The sequence below is a fragment of the Scophthalmus maximus genome, chromosome 15 (genome assembly GCF_022379125.1).
Source record: "Scophthalmus maximus strain ysfricsl-2021 chromosome 15, ASM2237912v1, whole genome shotgun sequence".
Classification (NCBI taxonomy): Eukaryota; Metazoa; Chordata; class Actinopteri; order Pleuronectiformes; family Scophthalmidae; genus Scophthalmus; species Scophthalmus maximus.
The window spans coordinates 1,780,232-1,805,785 of NC_061529.1; the positions used below are offsets into that span (position 1 = coordinate 1,780,232).

Below are 25,554 nucleotides of genomic sequence, written 5' to 3' on the forward strand. Positions count from 1 at the left end.
CCCATTTGTCGATTTGCACTTCAGTGCCACCGTGTTAAACACTTTGACCAAGTACAGTCAAAGACAGCGTGATAATGTCATGAGACAGTTACACGCACAGATTCAACGTCCACGCTGATAAACGCTATGAACGACCGCACGTCGTCTGCAGAATGTAGACGTCTGGGACTCTTGATGTCTGGATTTATCAAATACATTTGCTCAGCGAGTGGAGCGTTTACAGTCGAGAGTCTGGCCGCTCTCGCCTTCAGTGAAGTGACGTGAGCAACTGTTTGAGCTGAGGGGGTCAAGTAGGGTGTGCGTGTGTGTGTGTGTGTGCGTGTGTGTGCGTGTGTGTGTGTGTGCGTGTGTGTGTGTGTGTGTGTGCGTCTGTGTGTGTGTGTGGTGATGAGGGTAGAGTAAGTTACAGTCTGCAGCAGCTGGAGAAACACACACAAAAACACCAAGCACCCACAGTCATACAGTGATACATGTGCATACACACAGAGACAAATTCTATGGAGGTTTATTAATGTCAAATCTATTACCTGGGCAAAAAATTGTTGTTTTACTGGCTGAATGCTTGCTTTGAAATCTACTCATAGTTTCTGGTCTGATTTAGTAAACTTAGATTTAGATTCAAATTTAATTTATCAGAAAATACCTGCTCTGAATTAACGAGATAATAAACTATTTGAAATTCTTCCCTTTTCCCCTTTAATAAATGACATTATTATCTCCGTCAAATAAAAAGATAGCAATCAATAAAAATATTTAAATTTGAAAGAAAAAGCTGAATTTGCTCCATGAAAACTTTTCTTGCAAATCTGAGTTGATAAAATTGTCGATTGATAAAAAGAGCGGGAAGCATTAATTGTGAAAGCATCTGCACAGAAACAAAACAAGGAAATTAAATAAGACCAAGATTCTGTCGTCGCTCACTTTCAAAACCGTCTGCATTTACAAATCTTTGATCCTCCAGTTTTTATTTGTGTTGTACTCGATTCATAGTTTTTGAGTTCTTGTGTTTGAGTAGCAGCACCTCAATATTGAGTTGATGCACTTTATTCCTTTCCCGGACAGTTTTCTGTCACTTGTGAGCTTCCACAGACTCTGTGTGAGTGTGGGTTGGGGGGGGGGGGGGCAGTAAGATTCCCCCCCGCCAGCCTGTTGGCCTCATCCCCGTCCAGTTTGTAGCTGTTACCAAACCTCAAACTGAATGTAGCAACTGCAGTCGTATGTCAGACTGACAGCAGCTCCGGACGTCAACACAACACCCAGTGTCGCTCAGTGGAGCTCGGACCTCCGCCGCAGGCCGACTGTCGCTCTGAAGTCAATCAAGCACAACAAATACCAATCCACTAAATAATCCAGATTTTGTTTTTTTAAAGCAAGTTCCAAGAATTAATCCCTGGGCAACCGGTATCGCAATGACGAACAGAGTCCTGGCTCCGCCCCTTCCTCTGAATCCATACCAAAAATTGATTGAGTTCTTTTTCGGCCCATGTCCCATTTTTCCGCCAAGTTTTGTGGAAATCCGGCCGTTAGCTTCTGCGTAATCCTGCCGACAAACAGACAATCAAACCTGGACACTCACACTTGCACCGAGGCCACATCCGAACCATTCTACACGGTCATTTCAAAATGGCGCCTTAAAACAAAAACGATCTGCGTCCAGACGAGCCTGTTCGCTCCACATCAGTTCTAATCTCTGTCCATACCTACACACCTGGAACACCTGTGTAGAAAATACTACGAATGAGAAACAACAACGTTGAAGAGTAACACGAGGGGTTTATATTCTTGGACCGACGACGGGGTGGAACTTCCAAACTTCTATTTTAAAACTAGACTAAACTTTAAAATGTAGCAATGAGGCTTTAGCCTGGTGAGACCGAAGGAAACTCACAAGTCAATTCAAAGATATGGAAACTAAATTACCTTCAGAAAGCGGGAGCGCAGTCCACTGCACATTCTGCAAACTCCAACTGCAGGAGTCAACTATTTACTACCATGTCCTGCAGCTCGCTTGTTCCTGCACTTCAGACACAACTTTGTGAACCAACGGCCAAACTTACAGAAACTCTTTGGTCGGGCTCTTGGTTTGGGTTAGAATAAGAACTTCCTATGGTTCCCTGTACTTATGTGTTTTTGTTAGTATTACATAATAACCTGGCACCTGCGCGCATGATATCACATCGTTACATCAATTTGTCGGCGAATTGTTTCATTTTTGCAAATGACCCAATTCAATCCGAGGAGAATTGTGTTGATTTAAAAATGTGTGAAATCAGTCGGTGCTGATGGTGTGTGTGTGTGTGTGTGTGGTGGTGTTGGTGGTGGTGGTGGTGCAGCCGGCTGAGTGCTGGTGTGGGCGAGCTGTGAGCTGGGAGAGGCCGGGATGGGAAGTCTGGGAAAGTCTTAATGACAGACCAGTGGCGAGACGAGACACGGAGCCATAACCATGAATCACGCAGTAATTAATGAGCAGGTTCCCATGGCCGGGGCTTGTTTGAGGGTGAAACAAAAGCTATCTGGACCGCGCAAGCGTTATTTACACACACATTAGACAGATTAAGATACGGGGGAGGGAGGTGGGACAGACGGGGGGGGCAAGGTTAAAGAGAGTCGCTTACGTGGTGTTTGCGATAAGAGGAGGTTTAGTAACATGACCAGCAGGTAGAGCGCAGCTAATGAGGGAGTGAGGGGCCAGCTGGTGAGTGAAGGGGCGGGGCCAAAGGTCCTTGTTAATGATAGCCCCCGGCCTCTCCAAACTACACCGGGGGGGGGGTCTCACACACACACACACACAAACACACACACACACACACAACGGGGGCAATAAAGGCTGCGAGGCCGCCTGCTTGAAGACGTGAGCGTCACTCTGAACTGGTGCGGCCACTGCGTCGCACTCACCTGCGCGACGACGAGTCACACGGCCGCTCGCTCTCTCACAGGGGGGGGGGAAACCATGGGAACAGCAGCCAGGGTGTTATGGAGTGAAGGATTGTGGGAGGTCCTCACTGCTGCAACAACTAATGACAGTACCTGTACAAAGACGAAAGCGTTTCGTCCACAGACTGTACAGAGGTTTTGGACGTAGTCATCAGGGCCGGAAAATGAAGCTAATGAGGAAGTGCCTGAAGCCTGTATTCTGTGTACTGACCAGCAGGGGGCGACTCCACTGGCTGTTTCTATAGAAGTCTCTGAGAAAGTGACTCGACTTCTCACTTGAGTTTTTGGTTCAATCTCTGGTTTCAAGTCTTCTTCAACAACAGCATGATGTTCATTTTTCTACATTTTTTGGGGGGGGGGGGGCGTATACAGCGTGATTGACAGCTGGTACCGTCCAATCGGTGCACGGTTGCAGGTGTATTTGGGCGCGCAGTGGACGAGCTCTCTGTCAGACCACACCCCCAAATCTACGTTCTATAACTCGTTATAGATTAAATGGCCCTTATGAAATTTTGGGATGTTTTCAACCAGTACAACAAATCTACAGGGATGACGATGATGATGACGACGATGATGATGACGATGGTCCAGACTGGAACTGCCACAACATGTTGCAGAGACTTCCAAGGTCCCCAGAGGATGGACCCCGAGGGGCCCCTCCACCGAGTGGTGGGAAGCGAACCATCCTAGAAAACGACGTTTAATTCCAACACCGGCTCCATCTGCAAACAGCAAAAGAAAAGAATTCGGAGGCCGTCTTTCCCGAGGAAGTTGATTTAATGTTGGCGGCTCGATCCTGAAAATCTTTCATCTTGTTGTCCGTGTGGCAAACAAGAAGAGGCCAGCGGGACGACCGTTAAAACTCCGACAGTCCTTCGGCACCAACTCTGATAAAGTCAGAGCCTCTCAGAGGGCAAAGGTCACTCAACACCCTCTTGACCCAGAGGGTTTTATTTGTCTCCTGAGGAGGAAACACCTTCCAAAGCTAACAGATACCTCAAGTGTAGAGCATTCACTTCTTCAGCCTTCTACTGTCCTCCTTTCATTCACTGTCTTTCTTTCACTCTCTTTGATGGCGAATAAATCATTTAGGCTTTTTTCAGACCACTTCCTTTGTTCAGTTATATTTATAATATAAGAACTGGACGATTGTGTGAAGGGTTGTTCGGTCTTGAGTTTTACTGAGTGACATTTTAACTATGGAGGTTTTACGAGGTCACGCTGCACAAACACTTTAATTATCCAAGTGATGCTTTGGAAAATACTTGGTACGTACATGAATTACTATTTAAACACGGGTATCTCTGTGCATTTTATCGTTTCAATAAAAGTAATTCCCCGTGAAGACGCAAGATCATGTAATGCATCATAACCTGAACATCATGATCACTGGCTGCTGTAAATCAACGGCCTGCGCTCACACACACACACACACACACACACACACACACACACACACACACGCTGCGCCTTTCACAATAAAAGCCTCCGCGCATGATGCAGCTTCAGTGTCCAATTAAAGGGGGTCGGCGCGATTAAAGGGAAGGAAGTGAGCGATGCAGTGACGGCGAGTGGGCGGGGCCGGCTGGGCGTGAGAACAGGAAGATGAAAAGGCTTGATCATTGAGGACGACGACACACACACACACACACACACACACACACACACACACACACACTGTAGGGGCGTTGTCACGCTTTAGCAACAATCGTGCTGCTGCTAACTGAGCTGTAGAAGTGAGTGATGGTGATGAACTGTGGTGTTTTCTGATTCACTTCACCACAAGGTTTCATAATAGACGCTCAACATAAAAACAATACTCATAATCACAAGCTCATACATGAACACACACTCTCACGCACGCACGCGCGCACACACACACGCGCACACGCACACACACACGCGCACACGCACACACACACACACACACAAACGCACACGCACACGCACACGCACAAACCAGATAGTAAAGAACTTCACACCTCGACTTGGGGATAAGATGTGTGTTTCACTCGAGCATCTGTGTGCACGTGAGTTTGCGTGTGTGTGTGTGTGTGTGTGTGTGTTTTGTGCCTTTGAAAGTGTGTGTCTGTGTTGTTTCTTAAAGGGAAACTACACACTAAATCATTTCGCTGGTTTTGAAATTGGTGGGTGTTGATTTTGAGTTTGTGACTTCTCTACGATAACTGGACACGACACTGTTTCTGTTATTTCAAAAGGTCAAGTACAATCCTGTTACACTGTTTATATTCTGCTTACATTGTTTTTTTATATTTCATTATTATTATTATTGTGGGACTAATAAAAGTTTTATTTTATCTGATCTTAAACGTCCCCCGTTCATTACTGACATCAAGACAATCCTTTTAAAAAAGTTTTCTTAAAGTGAATGAATGTTTCAATATGCAAATGAGGAATTATCTATTCAAAGTGCACCTATTTGCATATTTCCTAATTTACAAATCTGATCGTTCTGGGTTCATTTTCAACATATTGTAGTCAAATGTTTTTACTGAGGAGACGCTGAATGTGACTCTCATCCATAAATCTGAAAACAATAGTCATGAGAGTTGATTCAGATCGTGTATAAATGAGGGTACGAATGATGTATGAACAAAGTTAACCGCTCTATGAAAACTTTCAGAATAATAAGTGGTATAAAATGAGATATTTTGAGAAAGCGCCTCAAAATACTGTATTTGGGATGTAATTGAAAATCTATGGATAAGAGAATGTAAAGTAAAATAAGAGAGAGAGGACACCGACGCCCGGTGACTTCTCTGAGAGCAGATTAGCGGCTGGAAGTTTCCTTTAAGGGAAGTTTTCCACCCAAGGCGGCGTTCGTGTCACATCCCACGGACTCGAACCATCGGCTGAGAGCGTCCGGACACTTCGACACATGCCGCTATTTTCAGCCAGAGTCAGAGGGGAGCTCTCTGGAAAAATGTGTGCAGTGTGTTAGGTGTGTGTGTGTGTGTGTGTGTTGTTAGGTGTGTGTGTGTGTGTGTGTGTGTGTGTGTGTTTTGTTAGGTGTGTGTGTGTGTGTATACATACAGTATGTTTGCATGCATGGATGTGCAAATGCACGTGTGTGTGTGTGTGTGTGTGTGTGTGTGTGTGTGTGTGTGCTATCGCAAACGCAATTTTTTATATAGAAACATTTTTTGTGCATTAAAACTCTTTTTGATGCGAAGATTGTAGGTTTTACGTTATAGAACTGTGCAAATTGTTTTATTTTTTAATTTTTTTTCTCGAAATTTGTTGCATTGATTTTCTACGTGTCCACTACACTTTGAAAATTGTAGATAACTGCAAATTCTTTCAAAACGGCACAGATATGAAAAAAGGTTAAACATTTCTTACTGTATTGGTGCATTCAAATACACCTGTGATTTGAAGGCATCTGGACAGTAACCTTTTTCACCTCAGGCTCAATTTTGAATTGTTCTTTGCTGACTGTAATTTTCTGCTTCTTCTAATCTTCTGTGTGTCATTTTCCGTAAAACAAAGATTTTCAGGACGATCGTTATTTGGCAGCAGACAATCGGTTCTTCGTTGATGACGATGAGTCTTTGAACGCAGCCTGAAGCAGAGATCACTGCTGCGATATACGGAAAAACATGAAGGCAACAAAACCTTTGATAACAGTCGTGTGTCAGTCTTTGGACCATAGAAAACTATCGACAGTTAATGTACTAAAACATGTGATGCCATGTTTGGGGCTTCAGGCTTTGCATATTGTTGTAACTAGCAGAAAATGATTAACAAAAGAGAAATAGATTTTCCTCAGAGTTGTTACAGCAACGAACATTTCACAGGAAAAACTCAACTTGAGAAAGTAAAATGAGGAAGAAAATCAAGTTACGTCTATGTAATAATAATATATGTTCTTCTTTCTAATCAACTTCAATATATCTTGACCTCAAACTGGGAACAATTGTTGCATCTCAGCGATTGGCTTGTATTTTAGTTCACTTGGCCACGAAAACAAAGATAAAAGGTTTGATAAATTAAAAAAACCTCTTGTGCCGTTTCCAGTTTCGACTTGTTCCAGCACCATTGTTGAACCCGTATCTCTGCCGTCATAAAGTGACACAGCGGCTGCGATTGTTGGTTTTGAGAAGTGATTTATGTCTTCAGATCTGTTAACCTCCTGTATGTGATTAAAAAAAAACAAACGGGGGGGGGGGGGGGTTATCATCAGAAAGGAAGAGAAAGAAAACTAAATTCATTCAGATGTGAACTTTCCTGCCTGTGAGTCTCAGGATGAATTGCTGACATGTGAAGTCAGGTCAGCGAGTGCCAACACGCTCGGCGTAGCAGCAAACCAGCGGCTCATCCGAAAGGCCGGCCGAGCGCCGCGAGCCGCGAGCCCGAACCGCCCCCGACCTGCCGCGCCCCATCACCGGCAGAACCCCGGGGGCCTGACAACCAGCCAGAGGCCAACGGGACAAATGAACCGGGACCAAGAAGAGAAAAAACAAGGCTGGTTACCATGACGCCGCCAAACCTACTGTGACGTGTGCAGGTGTAGTTCCACCTGGTTCCACACACACACACACACACACACACACACACACACACACACACACACACACACACACACACACACACACACACACACACACACACACACACACACACACACACACACACACACACACACACACACACACACACACACACACACACACACACACGAATCCCGGTCTTCATGTATTCAGTGAGGCGACGGAACAAACAGCTGGTCCCACATGTCCTAATAAGAGAGCGGCTGACTGGCAGAACATCCTTTCCGCCCCGGCCGCAGATTAGATTACACTCCCTCAATGCTCCCGACTTTTGCCTGGCACGGCCTCTTGGTCTGATCAGCACCACGGCAACTGCTGCTGCCGCCGCTGCAAACTTCCCTTTAACGGTTGGAAAAAGGGCCGAGCCGCTGTAAAGAAACGGATCTGATAAAGAACCAAAGTGAAAATATTGGAAGAATTTGCTCTGCAGCCCGTCGCTTCGTGGAGGCGGCAGCTGTTGGACAGAGTTATCAAGTCACACCTGCGTGCAGGAAGATCCGTCCTCACCAAGTAGCTTTTACCAAAACCACTTTGGCTCTGCAAACCATAACCACATGTTTATTATTGTGACCATGACGACAGAGGTCTGGTATGCCTGGCAGCGGTACGCTCCAATGGGTCGCATCCGAGGATAGACCCATTGGAGTAAGACGGTAAGATACGGTCGCTCGGGTCGGACGACTCGTCGCTCGGTTGACATCGCCTGAATCCTCGGCAACCGCTGTGAATCAAAGCGGTGGGACTGTAAATAAAAGATGGACGACGCGTCTCCTCTTTCCTCCCACTGTCCAGAAAAAAGGAAGCTACAGTGTCTCGGACGCTGCCGTCTTCTGCTGGTGACGAGTAGGGATCGTGGAGTGGAGTCACGGTATCGAGGTTCCTCCAATAAACACGCTCGAGCGAGTCAGTGTCAGCTGCCAATCATGACATTTCAACCCGTTTGTATTAAATATATATATTTATTATTGTTTTAACAAAACTTACAAAAGCATCTTCACTGTGATGTACTTGCTTGCACTTTAACTTTTTATTTGGATCCATGTCCCATCTGCCAACATGGAGGACTCGGGGGTTTATGACTTATACTGCAGGCAAACACCAGGGGGCGATCCAGATGTTTTGGCTTCACTTTTGGTTGCTGTCATGTCGTCCATCTCTACTGTATATACAGACTTTGACCCGAGCTAACAGCAGTTGCAGTCTTCCACAACGAGGCCGGGCACAAACTTTTTGGTGCCGTCTTTCACTCTTACAGGCAGTGAACATTTGATGCTTATTGGTTTGGGATATTTTTCCTTTAATCTAAATGTTGAAAAGAGAAACAGCTCTAATAAAGCAAACCAGCAAGGAGTATTCAAAGCCAAGTGCTGAAGCTTTGGAGGCTGCCAACAGCTGCCAGGTGTGAGTGGGCGTGATGGCGTGTTCATACCAAACGTATTTGTTAATGTGCCTTAGGAATTTTTGGGTGTTAGCTCCTTTAATGCAGATGGACAGGTGAGAATAAATGGAATTCGCACCGAGAGGCACCGAAACAAACCAAATCACAACATGTGAAGATCGTCAGAGTCTAATTCCTCTTTGAAAGCGAACTGCAGCGTGGTCCATTCGCACTGACAACATAATCTGGGGCCAATTAAAGCAAGTGACCTTCAAATGCACAGATTCATGGGCGTTATTACCTGCGTAGTCATTGCCCACCTGTTGACTGATATAAAATCTATAGCTTCACCGGTTGCGTGTAGAAAGTTTAAGTGCACAACTTTCCCGGGGGTTCCCAGGGATCTACTCCAGGTCCCCTTTTTATTTGTGATGTACAAACTACCACTAAAATACTCCAAATAAGAAATACTTATAATTACCCCATCTGCTCTCAACACTAGAACTAATTAATATCTCAATTTGTCCTCATGAAAAGAAAAAGCAGCCAAATATTTGACTCGGAGATGTCTTTTGATGATTTGACCGACCAGCCCAGATTCCTCCATCTGGGACATTTAACCCAGATCAGATCATTCCATTCATTTTCAGATCTAGTCAAGTCGTCCACGCTTTTAAATCCTTCAGACTTAAACTACTGCAACTCACATTGTTCTGGTCCAACAAAACATCCAAAGACTACAACTCATCAGGCTTTTATCTTATTGTCTTATTTTATCTTTTAACTTTTAAATGTCATTTATTTAACGTATGTCACCTATTTAAGCTTAGACTCGGTTTCTTACTTTAAACAAATTTTGATTTTGAAGGTGCTATTATTATTTGTATTGTCATTATCATGATCAATACTACTCCCCAGCCTCCACCCTGTTGCCCAAATGTTGAATTTCTTCCATCAACACCTCATAAAATAGCAGCTGTGGTAAAACCCACGGTCTCGGCATCAACGTCTCAACGTCTCTGAGAGTATTTGTATCAAACTCCGACAATAACCCTGCAAACAGAATCGAAACTAAACCCTTGGCAGTTCAGAAGGGCGGGAAATGGAGATGATCCGAGGCGAAAACACAAAGACGATATCAGTTCTGATACGACGGACTTCTTAAACCTTCCATATCCGGTTGTTAACAGGAACATGAAAATAAGTGAGTTTTTTATTAGTTTTTATTGACGGACAAGAAACCCAAAGGGTATTGGTTCAATACTGAAGACTTATTTTTAACCATTACGTTTGTCTTAATTGGCACTTAGAGAAATGTATTTTAATCTAAATTAATTTCCATCAGTTAAGCCCACTGAACCCCTGAACATGGATACGCAAGCGGAGCAGTGGACTGTGGAGTTGAACGCACAATCTGAACAATGGAGGCGACACCTGTTCGCTCATATGGTGTCTGGTGGGTTGTAAGGACCTAATGTTATTTATGTCATGTACTGTAAATCTGTCAGTCCCCTGCTTTTAAATCTATTTTTGTTGTAGGGAGGGAGCCGAGTCCCATGTGTTGTCGGTGTAATGGACGATAAAGTTGTCAGATTTGCGGGATGGATGAGTGGCGGTTGGAGGAGACGGACGGCCGATGGATTGGACATGAAAGGACCTTCACCGCACACACACACACACACACACACACACACACACACACACACGTGAGAGGCACGGATCTGCCTAAAGGATAAAGGGTTTTAAAAGAACGACACGGACTTCGGCATCGCGTTTGAGTTCAGACTAACGTCAAAATGAACGTGGGTGTGACTGGCGGCTGCTTCGTCCAGGCCACAGAGGCAACGACTGTCATCAGATTACATTACTGACATTATGATTGTTGTCTGGGAATACCTGAGATCCCAGCATCGCACATGGCGACAGCTTTACATCCTGGTTTTGGCAAAGCAAACCTTTTGAGCTGGTGCCAAAAATGCGTCAAAACCTTCAGCTACGTTCCGCCGCCGCCGCCGGCTAATTGTTTTGGACCACACGAGGTGGCGGCGGCGGCTCTCGGACACTGAGGGTTTGAATCCCCTGAAATCAGCATCGTCCAGGATCCCGCGTCTCCGGGACGGACCCACGAAGGACTCGGATCGTCACAGGTCTCAGTGAAGAGCGCAGGAAGAGTCGAGCTACATGATCATCCGGGGTGAGAGGGAGCTGTGCTGTTGTAAAGGTTCCCTCCCCGCCTCCCTCCCCCGACTGCCACAGCCTCCTGCTCAAGAGCACTTCAGCAGAGGGGGAAAACAGGCTGCTCCCGCTGACGCGCCGCTGCAGCGACTACCCAGGTCGGCAGGACGGGGGATGTGTGCCGCCTCTCTGGAGGGTGATCTTAGGGGGGGTGGCGTCCGCTGATGTGCTGCTGACAGCGTGTTCAGGGCCGAGGCAGCTGGGAATGCAGAGCCAGCGCTCCTCTGTGTCTCGCTAATCAGGCCGGCCCTGTTGTCGGCTGCTACCGGCCGCCGCCGCAATGCGGGGAAAGGGATGGCTAGTTGTTATGCGTTCAAAGAACTTTATGATTTGACACGACACTCCTTACTGTCGTGCGGTCACTTTGTTTCGTCTCCGTCCCATTTGCTTTCCTTGCTGTGCCGTTCCTCTACCGCAGATTCTCTGAAATCAAACAGCGGGAACAATTTGGTGACATCTTTTTTTTGGCGTCTCGAAGACTGTGCAACTTTAACTGTTTAACAATCTTCACTTCCTGTGTGCTTGAGTTATGGCTCGGGGTCGTGAGATTGAGCTGATTAACATCACGCTGTAAAAAATAAAAAATCTGCTTCATAAAACGTATTCTAAACTTTTTAGATTGTAGTTTTCCCGATATTTATTTCGTCAGGCCTCCAAAAACACGAAAAGAATTGAGCAAAGGATCTTCAGTCCGTGGATGAGTCGATTTGGACTGAGCAACACGGACGTAAATTAAAATCTCGTATCCTTTCTTTTTTTTTTCTAAAAGCTTGGGGACAATTCACGTTTTTATTAGCTTCCTTTTCCTTTATATACAGTTATTGTTAATAATTGATTTTCTTCAAATGCAGACACATTTAGACCATAACGAACATAATTTAATGAATCTGATAGACAGTATCATCCAGCCCAGCAGCTCCTTCACACATAACAAAGTCTCCGTTTTTTCTGTTTGTGAATTTTACCACAGGTACGGTGCAGTTATCGGGATCAGACAGACTCCTCCCCCACTGGAGGTCTTTCATGATAATTAATGTGGCTCACAGAAGATCTTAGCTGATGTTCCAGAGAGACACTGCAGCCATTGTTTGTACGAGAAAGGTAGAACACAACACAGGTGAACAAACAGGGCCCCGACCTCTGCAGGCCACCGTAAGAGAAGAGGTGTTTTTTGTTTCGTTCTAAGCCGCCGTCAAACACGATCTCGGTGCTCGGAGACCAAACAGAACACACACACACACACCACACACCACACACACACACACACACACACACACACACACACACACACACACACACACACACACACACACACACACACACACACACACACACACACACACACACACACACACACACACACACACACACACACACACACACACACACACACACACACACACACAGGCCCATTTATCTATTATACAACTCAAAAGGTTATTTAACTTGGCAGATCGAGAGGGAAAAACAAAAACACTCACTTGCAGGAATGGCCGATAAGATTGACTGTAGAGGAGACAGCAGATGAGACTTTATTGCTCCCTGTCGAGAAAAAAAAAAGAAAAAAAATGATGTTCTCGTGCATCCTGGAAAATGTTAAATTCACTAAATTGAAAAATTTGATGAAACAAGACTCATGACGCGACACGATGTTTTTCGCAGGATGAGATCACATACAAAGTCAATGCAAAGACGTGAGTAGAAGCGAATTTTGCATCATTCGCTTCACTTGCTCCAGTTGAAATACTTTTACTCCGGCGAAGATATTCGCATGACTCGATATCGCGATAGCCAATCAGCGTTGACAATCCTCCCCAACGTCACGGACGTCCACGCCCGACAGAGAATGGCCAGATATTCCTCGAGTTGGGTTTTGCTCAAGAAATTTATAAATGATAAAATATAAAAGATCTGACTCGTGATAGTAACGCAACATTACTGTACATCATTCATCTCGACCTCCTGGGAAAAAGCTGGAAGATTAGGTCATAATCACTTGAGGGTTCACCAGATTGTGGGTGTCAGGAACATGAGAGGAACCATATGACCCCAGTGAAACCTCCGACAATACAAACGTCGCATCTTTACGACCTTTAGAAATACAACTGCGTTGGAAACAATGTGATAAGAAAATATAAAGGAAACCATGAAATAGTGTGTTCAACAATAGCACATTGCATCAAACCCACCGCTGAAGTGAACACTCAACAGTTCGCCCACGTGTTGACACAGAACTGCGATTCAATAGAAAACAGAATAAGTGGCACTGGGAGGGAACCCTCTTTCTGATGTGCATTTCCTGGTTTATATAAAGGGTCCTCCATGTCTCATAAATCTATTAATACCCCGCTGCCACTCTGGATCCGACCGGGGGGCCCTCGAACGCACCACTCTCCCCACAATGCAACACAGCACAGTGCACGTACACACCCGAGGGCTTTGTGCCGCCGTTTGTTATCAGCAGGAACCCGGGTCCACATGAAGGAGGAAATGTTACTGGTTCCCACCATAACTCAGCGCAGGCCCTAATCAGGAACGGTGGCCTGATGAATGGACGGCTGCGGCGCACACTGGCCCTTGTCGCGAGCCGTAAACAATGAGTCAGACTGGTGTATCTGACGATTACAACCACGTACCCTTCAAGGACTTCTTAACATATCCAAATGCGGCCTCAACCACCGCCACCCCCTCTGCCTCCCCCCCACCCCCCTCCCCTTTTTAGCGCCAGTCATGTGGTTTTGTGAAATGACAAGCTCCACGTTCTCACACACACAGTAAATCAGATATGCACACACAACAGTATATCACCGCTGGCATTTACACTGTTTGACCTTGTTCGCAAATGTCAGAATATAGAAGGGAGCGATGCAAAAAAAAAAACTACAACTACAACTACAAAGCAGCACTCTTGTGAATGATAACCTCCGTGTTCTCACGCCTTGTAAGTCACACACAGAACATTACACATCCGTCAGGCCCGTTTGACCTCTACGGTCGAGTCTCACGGCAACATACTGGAGTCAGTGCAGGTCGCGGACGCGATGCAGAACGTCTCAGTCGCCCAGGTGGAAAAAACACAGACTCGGTTGATTCAGAGATTGAATTTCAAGCTAAAACTAAGCTAAACTCAAATTTAGCTTAGCTAACAAACAACTGGCCAACAACTATTAGTTGCTAGCTAAGGCTCTAGTTATCAAAAGATAGATCGATAGATAGTTACTTTGTTGATCCCAAGCTGGGAAATTCCATTGTAACAGGAGCACGTTTCACACAGCGCAACAAAATATATACAATATATACACAAACAAATATAAAAAAAATACAAATTGCAAAAATATAGAGAATAAGACTAATAAATATAAATAATTGACATGAATATTAATAGTGGAAATAGTGCAGCAGTACAGTCAGTTACATGAAGGTGCAAATGTGCCGGGATTTATGTTTTCATTTAGGCTCATCTTTTCAGGTCAGCTAGACGAGCTTATACAATTTACAAGAAGATATTTTTAGCCACACTGTGCTAAAGGAAGTGTCACTGTTGGTTGAAAAACAATAAAATTCGAACGCACATTCATGGTTGTTAGAATCAAAGAAAATAACATATTCCTAACCGTGTGCGTGCAGGCTCGTTAAAATGCTAACATTCTAGTACTCATCGTTTTAAGATTTTAAAAGATAAAAAGAAGCTCACATGTAGCTTCAGACTAAATGACCACGCTATCAGTTGCTAGCAAAGACTCAACATTTAAAGTACGCTTTTGCAAGCTTGAATACAATTTACCAGTAAACAGCATTTTTTAGCCACACTATGCTAAAGGTATAGTTTCACAGTAGTTGGTTGAAAAACAATTAAACTTTGTACGCACATTCATGGTTGTTAGCATCAAAGAAAGTAACATATTCCTAACTTTGTGCATGTTAACATGTGAACGTTAGCAATAGAAATACCTTACATGTAGCTGCACAAAAACCTGGAAAACTTTTGTTTGCTAGCTAAGACGCTAGTTAGCAAAAGGCTCAAGCTAGGCTAGCTTAGATAGCTTGGTCGAAAGCATTTTTAACCACATTATGCTGCAGGTAAAATATTGAACTTTCATGTTTCTGTGTTTTGTTTAAAAACAATAAAACAACTAATGACATCTTCTCTCAAACATTAGCATGTTAAGAGTTGCAATTAATTTTTTTGTGCCTGAACATAATACACGTCTGCCAGACTGGGCCAGAAAATTAGCCCCCAGGGTGAAGATTTCGAAATGGGTTGTTTGGTTCCACTGCCAATAGAAACTTAATTTAAACCTTTGGGGCGATAACCATATTTAAAAAATTTGCAATTAGGGACGCACCTTAAAATCTAAATTATGTAAACAACAGCGCTTTGGACTTCAGAGCAACGAGGGCCGTCGCGCCACAAATCAAAAAATCAGACACCATCACATAAATCATGACTCCGGAGGAACTTGAGCCTCGTTCTGCCAGAACAGGCGAAAAACGTTTGAATCCTAATTTCAGTTCCGAATGAACCCTCATCACTTCTTATTGTCTGTGAAGTGAACGTCCTCAAGTCGCTGACAAATCAATTTTTATTAAGTCTTCACTACATACACTATATTATCGGAACATACCGATTTGGATTCTGTCCACATTCCACAGAACCCAAATGAAACCATTGGTTATTTTTTTGCCTCTAATGAGGTTTTGATTTAAATAAAAATTTAAATAAAAAAAGGACCTTGTGTTATCAACAAGATAAAAAATGACTCAGTGATGATGAGGAGCTCCAACCAAAACACCACTTTTGGGTGTAATTTCCTTGTTTGGAAAGGAAACGAGGAGCTTCATTCACTAAACTGATTCTCAACTACACGATTCCGAACGTTATTTACTGTAAGCGCACCACTTTAGTAAAATCATTTTCCTGGCAGGGTGGAGACAACAATACGGTCTAACTGTTTTGGAGTGGATTTGGAGACTGGGCTCTTTGAGAAAAAAACAACTTTCTCTTCTCAAATGACTTATGATAATAATGATTAATGACTAATGATTTATATGATTTAGTGAAACCGATTTGCAGGATGTTTCATGTCCTGCTAGTATCCAACATAGTATAACATACAGGAAGGACAAGTACAGAGAAATATAACTTTTGATAAAAGCTTTCCTATCAGTCCGCACACGGGGTTAGACTCGGATGAGGTCGCGACAGACGAGGCGGGCACACGTGGTCGTTATGGTATTAGCCCCGGAGAGTGATGACTCGCTGCTCTGCCCGGGTTTGCTTTGGTCTTCTCTTACCTGGAGTGTGGTGCCAGAGAGCGATGATAATGAGAGGGTGAGTTCATAATGACAGTGAGGTGTGCACATACGACATGTGTGTGTGTGTGTGTGTGTGTGTGTGTGTGTGTGTGTGTGTGTGACTGCGGCCGACTGGTGAGGCTGATGCATGTGTTAGGCTTCTTGTGTACATGTGCACCTGTGTATGCATGGTGTGTGTGTGTGTGTGTGTGTGTGTGTGTGTGTGTGTCCAGCGTTCGGAGACAGTCTTCGGCCCCGACACTCCCACAGACAGTCTGGAGCTGCTCACTGGTTTCTCTACTCGTCCGTGCACCGCCGCAGTTCGTCTCCGAGGCGAAGCAGGAATGCTGCTCGAATATTCACATATTAATAATCCAACCGCAAAAATTGCAACACCACAACAAAAGCTGCCCGCTAACCTGCACATGCGTCGCAAGGCCCAGCCACACTGAAGCACCGGCGGTGATGAATTCACAGATACATTTTCAAGTCCACATCTTTGTTACGAATATGAACCGACTGGTCAACAGTGGTCTGTGTTATTTCAAAGACGTCTTCTGTCGCAGACCGAGGTTTCCTCAAAAGGTGGTACAGGCTATTGAATACTTGAATAAAAATGAATAGACGCACGGATTCAACTCAACATTTTGCTTGTTAGAAGAGTTTAACACAGGGACTCAGTTATTGGTCGACTCAGGCCCTCGACCAATCACGTGAAACTTATTCCGTCAAAAGGATTTAACAGAAATAACCTGTGTTTTTTTATGGTGCAAATTATATATATAGATATTCTATATCTTCTGTTGTTCTGTGAAGATGAAAAACAAATCCTACATTTCCGGTTTGACAGAACCAATTCATGGCTGAGGTGTAAAAAATGTTTTTATGGCAAATCTTTTTTGCCATAAAAAAAAAAGCAGATGAGTTAAAGCTGACACTTTAACGTATAGGAGGAGACGGCTCGTCTCTGCAAATGATGTTTCCATTATGGGCTGATGTTAAACAGTCACGGAGAGGCCAGTGATTATTTACGTCTTTTAAACACACACACACACACACTTATCATGATTGTGCTTGTGTGAACTTTTCCAGCTCACCTTGAGATTACATACTTACCACGCACGCACGCACGCACGCACGCACGCACGCACGCACGCACGCACGCACGCACGCACGCACGCACGCACGCACGCACGCACGCACGCACGCACGCACGCACGCACGCACACACACACACACACACACACACACACACACACACACACACACACACACACACACACACACACACACACACACACACACACACACACACACACACACACACACACACACACACACACACACACACACACACACACACACACACTCCCTCTGGCTCGGCGCCTGCTCCACATCTTTACCGGATTTAAAACTGACAAGAGAGTTTGAACAAAACGATGCAGCGTTTTCAGCACGAGACGCTTCAGCAAAAAAAAACAAACATCAGGAGCCGAGAGGCGATGATTAGCGACCAAACCGCCGGAACGAGCGGATTCGCCGCTGCCGGCCTCTCGTCGAAGGAGGCGCCCCGGTCGCCTTCTGAGCCAAAAGCCAAACTCAACGTGCGAGAGCAAGACAGAGGCCATTGACAGAGCAGCGGAAGCGGAGCGAGGCCCGTGTGAACTCTATCTACTTCGTCCTCAGAAGCGACTCCTCTTCCTCTGAGAAACCTCCGCCTCCGACCGAATGACAAGCAGACGGAGACAATGGTGCCACTGAAAGTGTGACATGCAGCAATTCAACGGCTAAATATATGGCAACCATATTCACTGTGAAAGTATAATTAAGACTCACAAAGGCCTTTCTGGCCTCGACACCACAGTTTACACTCGGTGGTTTTCACACTGGATCTTGTGGTGAATCAGTTTTATTGCCTCAAGCAGCAAGAGGGCGCTGCTTTCTCAGTGTGACGATTAAAATACTTTGAAATCTCTCTCATCTAAACGTTTGTGCAGGAAGCAACATGTTCTTATTTTGGCACAACACTATTGCTGACACAACAGATTGAGGTTGAGGCTACTCGAACTCTCAACCATGGACTTCATCTCATATTCAACATATTTGGGGACGTTCTCAAACACTCAACGTGCCAAATTATCGATCAACCATCACCAAATGTCTCTCTGACATGTCTTATCATAAACACTTACAATTGTCAAAAAACTAAACCCAAATCATACGACTATGTACGTAATCTTGCATTTAGCGTTTTCCCCACTGACGAAATTTGGGGATCATTGACCGCTGCTTTGGTACATTAAGCGTTTCTCACATTAAAGCCACAGTGTACAATTTTTTTTGTAATTTTCTGGCGACATCTGGTGGTAAAATTGCAAACCGCATCCAACTGAGCGACCGCCAGGGGACACTTTATGGTGGCGCACCGCTGATTCCATTTCCGGTTTCCGGCAGATCTCAACGTGACCTGCTGACCCTCGGTGCTTCACGTCGGCCATGTTCTCATTTGTCTTCGCCGTCTTTGCCTTGGATGATGCCGTCGGCTTTCACCTGAACATCCTCAGACGTTTGTGGAATCACTTGACACCTTTAGAAAATACAGCAGCTTCAGAATGATTGACAGGATTATGTTTTTTTATGAAGCTAAGACTCGTGTCAGGGCGAGCGGGAGGTCAAAGCGTTTCTGTTCGTGCAGGATCTTTACAGAGAGTTACTGATGAAACCTTCAGATTAGGGGCGTCGCTCGCCTCTTCTTACCACTGAAGGCCCGGAGGGGAAAGAAGGCCAGATCGCCCACTCGTGCAGGTTCTCTTGTTGAGTCACTCGAACAGAACATGTCTCCCCGCGGCTACGAACAGAAGATGATCTGCGACGCTGCCAAAGCATTTCACCCATCACTGTGTGAGCGCACTCGCCTGCCGCCTTGCCCGGACAAGCTCCGGTAGGCACGGCGAGGGCGGCGTGTCTGGGCAGGGAAGAGGCCTTGAGCTCGCTGACAGCGATGTGCAAACAGGGAACAAAGCAGCGCTCGTCAGGGGCATTAATCACCGGGGATCAGCGACAAAGGGGGAAAAGTGGATTTGATGCGAGTCGGCGCGGTTTGTGCTCGGAAGGTTTTCAGTAATCGCCAGATTATTGCAGACTCCAGAGAAACATCACAAACATGCTGCGTCTCCCACACTCGCTTCAGTCACGAGGTCTAATTGACCCACATCACCTGCCTGTTGAACAGTCTTCAGGTACAATCCCGTTCAACATTGTGCACTTGGTATCTCTGGACTTTGACACTGCTGTAATTCCTGATGTTTATGTATGAACGTACACTCATGAATCGCCGCGTAGACATTTCTCATTCGTTTCGAGAAACTTCCTGCGGCTCGTTCATGACGCATTTCTTGAACCACAAACGATTATTATGTTTTGGTGGAAACGGTGATTGTCGCCTGGATTATGTTCACATGCAACATCGGTGCTGCAGTACGTTCGTGCACTGCACGAATATTGTAGGGAGGCCGTCGCGTTGTTGGTGGACAGACTTTGGCGACTAAAGCACTTTGGTTTACGTCCGCAAAGATTGTGATTTTACCTCCACCAAGGAAGCTGAATGTTTCCTGTTTGTTGATTGATTGGTTTGGTTCCACACACCTCCACCAAGGCCCAGCAGGTCCCCCCCATTGATGCCAGATTTCTTTACCCATCCATGTTTTATGCCCTTGAAAATTGGTGATGGGTGAAAACATAACCTCCTTGGCGAAGGGATCTTGATGAAAAAGAAAAGTGGCATATTGCGTGGATTGTTGGCTCTTGGTGAAGTGAGAGCTCCACTGAGTGACGTTGTAGTTCGTTACGTTCACACCAAACGCACGGAAATTCGCTTTGTGTCACTTGCGCAGGTTTAGCCGCGGGATCGTTAATGCGCCTAAGTGGCTTTAGCGACATCGCGCCATGCGGATACTTCGCTCCAGATCGAATACTTCAACTCGCGCAAATGAAGCAAATTTTGTGTCACGTCAGCAGCAGAATTTTGCGACTTGTCGGATCTAAGTAACGTTTACCATCTAATATGGCTTCTAATCCATTAGCGGCTGAGCCCAGACAGTTGTGAGGATCTCGTCAGTAGCCGCGAGAACAAGGGGCCCAACGACACACAGCGCCACCTACTGCTGACAAACTCAAACGTGGCCAACTAGAGTTTCTGTTTCGTACGACAGGATGGTTTTCTCTCAACGGTGAATCACACCCAACGCGTAAGGTTTGCGTTGGCAGTCCACCAGCCTGTGAAAGGATAATCACCAGATCAAGAACGAGCCTTTCGAGGTGAAATTACAAAAATACGTCTCCCACACACGGGATCATCTCTGGGCAGTGGAGTTGTTGATGTTCTGGTCTGAGGCCATTTGTTAAGAAAGAGTAATTGGTACATGTGAGGAGTTGTTTAAGTTGCCTTGTCTGAAGATTAAAAGAGGAATAACAGTTTTGTGTCCTCAACAGTCAAGACGGATGATCACAGTGTTTTGTGTTGGTGAGTTTGTCGGTCATGGTTTCACCAGATTCACCAGAGCAAACATCAAATTACTGTTGTGTCGACACTGAATAAATACAGATATTAATTTCCCACGCAGAGCATCATCGCCGAACCGAAGTTGTGTCACCGATGTCTGACGCAACGCGATGCAGATTTGTTGAGACAGGACTAATCAGTGTTTATTTGTAAATGAGAACTTGTCGGAGCGAAGACTAGATTACCTGCATGATAAATGATCATTTCACAATACAATGTTTACTGTTTTTGGAAAGGGTGATTGCCCAAAAAATTATTGTGACTACGAGTTGAGAGTAGTTTGAACAGAGATTCATTTTCAAATTTTTATCTCACGTTGTTTCACTTGACCCACTGGAAACGACATGACAAGGTAAAACTTAGTGGACATATATTTAGTGGAAACGTTCAGAAATATATTAATAATTTGGAGTTTTGTTAATCATCATAAGACGCCTCAGAATTATTTTTGATCTTTTGGTTGGAAACCGCTGTTTAAAACATATATCCAATATACAATACAAATCTTATTAAACTTATCTATGTATGAGGAAGTAAATGAATGAAAATAACTACTAATTTGAAGTGTGTTTACTTTATAAAAGTTTTAAAAGACACTGTGTACATTTTCAAATTTCGGACAACGATGCCCCCTGTGGCACTGATACATTACAGTTTTTAAAAAAGTGCATTTATATTCTGTAAAATGTGAAATTCATAACTGATCAAAAAAAGAAATTAACCAATTAAAGGAAATATGGTTAAGGATTTAAATCTTATGATTGTTTTACACAATCATCCAATATTGTGTTTACTTGCATCGTGAGATTTTAAAAATGTCACACTTTGTTGCCCCCAGTGGTGAATAACAACATTACATGCAAGAACAAAAAATTCTTAAAAAAAACAAAACCTAAATTTTAAATTTATTTTCATATTTTATTGTTCAAGGCTCAACATTTTGTAAAGTCCTGTGTAAATCAAGTTATTCAATATTTATGAACACGGTGTCGGTGTGATTGGAGCTGATTCATTCGTTGACGTCTCGGTGAAACACTGACGTAAAGATGATTGGCAGGTTTGCGGCGAGTCGGCGGAAATCGGCACCGTCTCCGTTTCCTGGTTACGGATCCAAACAGAACCGACTAATCCGCTTCTCTGGGAGCTGCGATGTGAGACGGGATTAGAGGCGATGCGGCGCCTCGGGCCGTCTTGGTTTACTGTTTGGTGAGCGGGAGGTCGCAACACCAAGGAAACGTCACAGGCCCGAGTAAAGCTGATTCACACTCCGAGATGTTTAAAGTGGGTCACGACGCTGCAGCCTTTCATTCCCCAGGAACCATGTGTGTTTTTATTCTTTGTCCTCTGGGTTTGATTTTGCTCATGCACAAGTTTTTTTTTTGCAGCCGACTCTTAAACTTCCAACATTTGGAGTGTGTGTTTTATTTGTGCGTCTCCGACATGAGACGTTTATCAGAGACGTGTGCGACAAGCTGGTGAGTTGTGTCTAGTCAGTGTGTGCGTGTGTGTGTGTGTGTGTGAGTCACGTCAGACAGTCGATGCAAGGACTTCTCTAACATCACCAAAGACAAACACTCACACACACACACGCAGACAAAAAGAACAGCTGCTGCTGACCTCAAGCCCAGCGACTGTCTTTAACAGCATGAATAATCAGGCATGGTATGTCTTCAACACACACACACACACACACACACACACACACACACACACACACACACACACACACACACACACACACACACACACACACACACACACACACACACACACACACACACACACACACACACACACACACACACACACACACACACATTTTTCAAATTCTCACATGCAAACGGCCGAGAAAGTTCAAATAAAAACTGCTGGAAAGACACTAACTGCTCACTGTTGCTTATAAATCAGTCGATGTTGTTAGTTCAGAGTTTGGTTCTGGTTCTGGTTCCATCCATCCTCTCGTGCAGGGTCGTGCGGGACTCGAGCCAAACCCTCTGATTTCAGACAGAAGTGGAGACGAAAGGGCGAGCGACATCTGTTGCTGGCAGACTTTTATGACTTTCTGTCCGGCTAATTTATTAAAAGGAATTGTTTTTGACATTTTGGGAAAAAACGCTTATTATTAGCGCTCTTGTCGAGCTTCAGAAGACAAAAATTGAAACCACGCTCGCGTCTGCATGGAGGAGGATGTAGAAAGAGCCAGAGGGCTGCGCGGCTAAGTTTAGAACTAAAGGGAGACAACGGTTAGCGTGGCTTCATCCAAATGTTTAAGAGTCTGCCTTCCATCCCGTCTCAAGACACTTGACATGTTAAACCTTGTTACACTTACTCAGCCGATACCTTTTGTCCAAAGCGACTAACAATAAGTGCATTCAACCATGAAGAATCCAGTTCATTTTGGAGTTCTGGCGGCTCACGGACTACGGTTCAGTCTGGACAGGTGAGTTTTTTTCCGTCTGTAGGGTTCCTGCTGTCCAGATGTGGGCGGGGAGCTCGTTCCCCCATCGAGGAACCAGGACAGAAAACAGACGGGATTTAGTTGAGCGGTGGCTGCCCGGCCCTCGCAGCGAGGGCGGAGCAGAGCCAAGTGGACGGGCTGGGGGTGGAAAGGTTTCGCCACGTCTTGGATGTGGATGGGACCCTTAGCGCTCACGCAGCGCGGCAGGCGAGTACCGGCGCCCCGGCTGACTCGGATTGGAGCAACCAGCCGGAGGAGCGGCGTGGCGTGGGAGAGCCGGGCCGCTGCCTCCTGGATGATGGTCGGCCGTCCGGCCGTAGGACGGAGTCGCAGTAGTTCCAGGCGCGACATGACAAGAGCCTGCGCCGACTCCTCGGTGAGGAGCAGATGAATCCTCCCGATCTCGTGTGTTTAATCGAGTCAGAATGTGAAAACAACCGACACGATTCTGCATAATGAAGATCTGCCGATGATGCTTAAGTTTTTTTGTAGAACGTCAATTGAAGGACTTTTATTTGTATTTTCAATATTGCTGTATCGCTTCTTCTTCTTTTCCATAAGTAAAGCGTCTGAATAAAATTTACTGCAACAACATAAAAAAAACCAAAACGCTTGAATGTAAATCTGCCACATCCGCCGCGGAGGCCCGCTGCTGGGAAGACGCAGGGGGGGAAAGTAAGTGGAGCTGAAGAGTCGCCGAGGTCACAGTTGAACACGTTAAATGACGTAAAAGGGCGAAGACAGATGAGGACACTCGATGCGAACGCTCGGGCCTCCAGCTGCTGCGGCCGTCGGCATCAGAGGAGGTATGCGGCCGTCGCGGCTTGTAATGTTTTCACTCCTCACCACATGGATCTGGGAGCTATTTCCTGTTTGACGCGATCCGCACATGGAACAATAAAAGACCGCGAGTTTGAGTCCGCGTGTCCCGGAGACGCCAGTCGGTCTTGATCTCGCAGAGCATTAGCTTATACAAGCATCGTTACAAACGCTCAAGTCAAACAAGACCCCGTCACCATTTTCTGTTTCTAACGATAATTGAAATCCAACGACAAAAACTGACGTCTTCACAATGTGTGGAAGGAAAACGCTGTAGTTTCACCCACAGACCTCAAACCCCACTGGTCACACTTGGTGTAAAGATTCATGGTTCCCAGAGGATGAATCCTCATGTTTTGTTGAAAACCTCCGCTGATCTGGGACCAAAGAGAAGTCAAGTCGTTTTCTATATTGTCATCAAATACTACAAACCAGCAGTGGGCCACAGTGACGCACTGGGTGATACTGTACGTTCGTAACCACAAACACAACCCCACACACATCTTAGTGTTGCCCCAAATAAATCACCTTGTTCCCAAAATGTTGGCCCTCAGAGGACGTCAAAGCACAGATTGATTCATGCACCTACGTTCTCATGCCGCAGTGTTTCCTGTGGTAAATGGTTTATGTTTTATTCAAAAACCGTTTGTAACAGTTAAATATGCCTCATTGTATAACGTTGTCTGGAAGTCAACTTGCGACCCCCCGCCCGGGCGACTCAGTCCCCCAGGGGTCCTGACCACCCGGTTGGGAACCACAGCACCTGAGGATTAAGCTGAGAAGAGTCCCCAACAAATGCTCAGCTTTCTTCTGTTTGAGCAAAATAAGTTGAAAACTGTTCCAGAACATGAATTTGTGAGTTATTTTTAAAGCTTTACGTCCTCTCCGGGAACAGGGCAAGGAAGTTGGAGAGAAGTGAGAAACACATCGTTGTGTTTAGGTTTTGTTTCTGTGGAGGGATTTGATTCGTATTCTTTAATCTACAGATACGAACTGACAAGTCACTTTCATGACTCTTCTTGCAGGAAGTTTTAATGTGGCGTCTTCCTACATGCAGGGTGGTATTAATAATAAATCTATTATGCATCATATTTACAAGGTAAATATTTGCCGAGCAAGGAAAGCTTCGGTCCACGCCGTCGCACCGCAACCTCCCAGCACGAGAATCCACGTCGGCTCTCGGGCATTAAAATCAGGAGATTTTACCATTTGCCATCCAAACAGTAACATTGTTGGAGCATTGGCTCATCTGCATCTTTGAAGTTCTAGACTGATGAATTCCTGAAATCGGGCTTTGAAATAA

At 45.1% G+C, this 25,554-nt stretch overlaps 1 long non-coding RNA gene across 1 annotated transcript in view; it reads right to left on the reverse strand.

Annotated features, from left to right (window-relative positions):
- Positions 1-8,314: 8,314 nt before the first annotated feature.
- The window catches only part of LOC124851027, a 29,059-nt gene continuing 11,819 nt past the window's right edge, over positions 8,315-25,554 (reverse strand). The window contains exons 2-3 of the long non-coding RNA XR_007032207.1: positions 12,600-12,660; positions 8,315-11,541 (exon numbers count right to left, since the gene is read on the reverse strand). This is a non-coding gene — a long non-coding RNA (uncharacterized LOC124851027). The remainder of the gene's footprint in view (positions 11,542-12,599; positions 12,661-25,554) is intronic.